Source organism: Sceloporus undulatus, chromosome 5 (assembly GCF_019175285.1).
Source record: "Sceloporus undulatus isolate JIND9_A2432 ecotype Alabama chromosome 5, SceUnd_v1.1, whole genome shotgun sequence".
NCBI lineage: Eukaryota > Metazoa > Chordata > Lepidosauria > Squamata > Phrynosomatidae > Sceloporus > Sceloporus undulatus.
The window spans coordinates 184,522,681-184,527,213 of NC_056526.1; the positions used below are offsets into that span (position 1 = coordinate 184,522,681).

Below are 4,533 nucleotides of genomic sequence, written 5' to 3' on the forward strand. Positions count from 1 at the left end.
AAAGCCTTATAGATAGAATGGGATTTGTTAATACTCTACAAGAAATGCTTTTCATGCAAGTGATTAGTTATCTTCAGCGCTAACTTTGAATGCCTCTACACTGTAGAAATAATGCAATTTGGTATTGCTTTAATCATATAAAGTGAATTTTACATGATTAAATTCCATGCTATGGAATTTATAGTTTTACAAGGTCTTTAGACTTCTCTGCTAAGTGTACTGGTGTCTCACAACTACAAATCCCAGGATTCTGTAAAATACAGTCATGGCAGTTAAGGTAGTGTCAATTTGCATTATTTCTACAGTATAAAAACACCCTTTGATTTGTTCACACAACTCAACCTTGGCATGACATCTGTGAACTCACGTGAGGGTCTCTTTTGTCAGTGGCCAGCTTGTGCAGATTCAGCAGGGCCTGGTTGACCTCCTTCTCCAGTGCCAAGGCCCTCGGCATCCAAGGTCTTACCCCACTCATCCTTCTCTTGGATCGAAACGCGGAGGGGTGGCATCTGAACTTGGGGGGGTGCCATCTGGGCTCCTCTATGAAACCACTACCCAAGAGAAAAAAAGAAGACGAAAAGTCACTGATCAGACATTTGAAACTGAAAGATAGAACATGGGGGTGAGTGATAGAGCAGAGGGAGGGTCTGCAACTTTGTTCAGTACAAACAGGCTGTTGGACTGACATTTTGCACCAGAATTGGAGACTGAGCCCTGCGTCATTTGGACATTTCACCAGGAGGACAGGTAAAGAATGTGTTATTTGGACCTTGCGGACATAGCCTTAATCCTGGCGCATAGAGATTGTGGATTGTTTAAAGTGTGGGATTGTGATCTCATGTGCACTGTATAAAGTGTTCTGCACTGTGCTGAAATAGGCTGGGATTCTAGTTATCAAAATGGATCTATTTCCAAGGTTAATATTTTTGTTTCAAACCCTTCCAATACTCTTAAATTAAAAGTGTATTGAAGAGTGGAGAAAAGAACTAGCCAGATTTATGTGGGCTGGTAAAAAAAAAAAAACCCAAGGATAAAATGGAAATTATTAACAGATTCTAAATCTAGAGGATTCCTTGGAATTCCAGAACTAAAATTAAATTGTTTTTCATGCAGATTAGTTTGGTTGTCAGATTGGGTAAAACTTTCAAATGAGGGAGTGTTGGCATTAGAAGGCCACAACAAGCATATTTGATATATGGCAAACTGAAGGAAAACAAAGAATTCACTAATCATTATGTTATAAATGGGATAAAATTAGAATGGTTTCCCTACTTACAATCAGAAGAAAGACAAATAGAGATTTGAAAACAGAAGGAATGGAAAAAGCTAAAAATGAATCAGGCAAAATAATCTTAGATAACCAAAAAATAAAAAAGATAAAAAGATTTTACGAAATATTACTGGAATGAGAGTTAGAACATGAGAGAGTCAAAGAAACAATGACTAAGTGGAACCTTTTTTTTTTCAATACTCGATTGAGCTAGAAATTTGGGAAAGATCGTGGTCCAATACAAATATTTAAATATATATGATATGATATATTAGTTAAATAGAATGAATTATATATAGAAGATGGCTCACAAGATAAAAACATTTTCAAACTTTACAATAAGAATTTAATAACAGTAATAGTAATAAAATTTATTTGGTCATTGACCAGTATAAAAACAAATCACACAAGCAACATATCAATATAACAATAACAAATTAAAATATAAACTGATAGTAGACTGTACATGTACAGTATCAAACAGTTCTTTCTACACAGTAATAAAATGACCATTTGAAGTTGAGGGCGCAGTTTACAAACAATATAACAGAATTTAGCCACCTTAAGGGATACTGTAGGATCATTGTTGTCCAATAGAAGGCGTAAATAAAAGGAGTCAGGTTTGCCTGGGAATTTACACAGTAGTGGGCTAATCAGTTGGTGACGAATGTCTCTATAGAATTGACAATAAAGGAGAACATGCTCATTGGTTTCAACAGTGCCCGAGTCACATGGGCAAAAACGGATTTCAAAAGGTGTTTTTTTAAATCTACCTTCCAACATGGCCGTGGGCAACACATTGAAACGTGCCAGAGTTAGAGCCCTTCTGAACTTCGGGAGGGTAACATGGAACAGATATGGAGCTGGGGAGGGGACCAAAACTTGAGCACTGAACATGACATATTTTGAAAGGGAAGCTGAGTCCATATATCTTTCTGCTTCTAGGATTTTTTGTTTAATAGTAGATTTGGCTCTATCGGTGTCAAGCTTTAAAATTTGATTTTTATTGAGACCAAGCTCATTTAGTTTCTTAAGGAGGGAAATTTCCCAAGAGGATTTAAAGGAATCCAGGAAAATTAAATTTGTCAGACCTCCAGAAGTTTTATGCAAATTTTGCCAATAGGTGAGTATACTAATCCACAGACTAGATTCTATTTTAATAGTCCCAGACTCCCTTCTGAGAACTGCGTTCGGAACACAATGGGCAACCTGAACGATTCTCCTAAGGAACTTAGTTTGCACACGTTCAATTACATTTATGTTACTATATGGTCCCAATTGGGCTCCGTATAGCAATTGAGGGCGAACCTTGGCATTAAACAGTTTAATTGCTGCTGGAATGAACTGAGCACCTTTAGTGAAAAAAAATCTTACAATAGCCGTTATAGTTCTTTGGGCATTACTAATGACAAGTTCTGAATGGGCTGTTCTCCTACCAGAGGTATGAAATACAATCCCGAGATATTTGAAAGTCTTAACCTGCTCTATATGTTGTCTATCAAGTGTCCATTGTCTCAATTTGGGGTGGTGAGCAAAAGTAAGAATCTTTGGCGGGATACAGACCGCCAATTTGGGGCGGTCTGGCCCTGCCCCTTTCCCTGGAGTATCGGGGCTTCAGCAGCTACACCGGCAGCCGCTGAGGCCCCAATCCGCCGCTTGCGGGGAAGCGGCAAAAGCCGCTGTCCGTCCGCCGCAGCCAGAAAAGGGTGTCCCTGGGGCTTCAGCCCAAGGACACAACCGCGGCGGCGGGGAGCAGAGAAAGGGGGCCGCTTGGCCCCTTTCTCGGTTAGGAGTCGCTGGGCGCAGCCTTCAGACGGCTGCCCCAGCGACTAACCCGGAAGGAACTCCGAAACGGAGCTCCTGCCTGCCCGGGTCCAGGGCGCACTAAGCGCCCTGGCGCGGAGCTACTACGTCCTGGACCGCGCAGCCCCGGCCGAGAGGCGGCGCGGCCATGAACGTAATCACGGCGGCGGCCGTGCAGAAGGGCCGCCGCCGTTAGTGCGTGTTCGCCACGCACTAGGGTAGGCGGTGCGGAGCACGCACTTTCCGTAACCCTAGTGCGTGGCGAACACGCACTAAACTGCCGGTCTGTAACCGGCCTTAGTCTTAGAGGAGTTAATTGTTAATTTCTCCTCTTTACAAAACAAAGCAAGAGAATTTAGGGCTCTTTTAAGTCCGATGGGGGATAATGAGAGGATAACGACATCATCCGCATAGAGCAATGAGTTGATATGCTTATTAGCCAGCTTTGGAGGATAAAAAGAAAGATTGTTCAAGGCAGAAACAAGGGAATTAATATAAAAATTAAATAAAGTGGGGGTTAGGACACATCCTTGCCTTACACCCGTCTTGACAGGAATAGCTTTAGAAACATGACGTTGGAGACTGCATCTGACCTTAATGTTAGAATTCTCATGGATCTTAATAAGAAGCAAGAGGAGTCGTTTATCTATATTAGTGCACAATAGTTTCTCCCACAATCTAGATCTATTAACTGAATCAAAGGTGGACTTAAAATCTATAAATGCCGCATAAAATGGTTGACCATAATGGAGGTATTTTTCAACAAGATATTGCAATATCATTGCATGGTCAATAGTGGATCGTCCAGGCCTAAAGCCTGCCTGTTCAGCCAACAAAATATCTTCGGGCTCGAGCCAATCTAAAAACTTATTTAAAAGTTGTTTTGTGTACAATTTACTCACCAAACTCAAGAGACTAATCAGTCGAAAATTAGAGGGATTGGATCTATTGCCTTTTTTTATATATCGGGATTATGATGGCCAAGCCCCAGTCTTTTGGAATGGAAGGAGATCTATCAATGGCCGTAAATAATTTAGAGAGGACCGGAACCCACCAATCAAGATTATTTTTAAGTACTTCACCAGTTATAAAGTCTGCACCTGGGACACGAGGTGGTTTGAGTTGAGTGATAAGACTCTTTATCTCTCAGTGCGAAACTGGAGGCCAAAGGGGAAGAGAAGAAACTTCTATCATAAGTCAGCTGCTAATGAGTTTGGAGTATTTTCAACAGAATCATAAAGACTGAGAAAGTGACTTTCCCATATGTGGGCTGGGATATGGGCTGTATAATTGTGTGAGTTCTTAATAAATGAAGGAACAACCTCTTTCCAAAATAAGGTGGGGTTATTTGAACTAGCTGACATAATTAGTTTGTTCCAAGAGTCTATCATGGCACCCTTTTTCTTTTCTCTGACTAAAAGCTTGTATCTTTTCTTCTGTTCCAAAAGTTCAGATACAGA

General features: G+C 40.8%; 1 protein-coding gene across 1 annotated transcript in view; it reads left to right on the forward strand.

Annotated features, from left to right (window-relative positions):
• Positions 1 to 4,533, forward strand: part of LOC121931738 (ferritin, higher subunit-like) — a 63,353-nt gene that overhangs the window by 27,374 nt on the left and 31,446 nt on the right. The gene's annotated exons all lie outside the window — the stretch shown is intronic.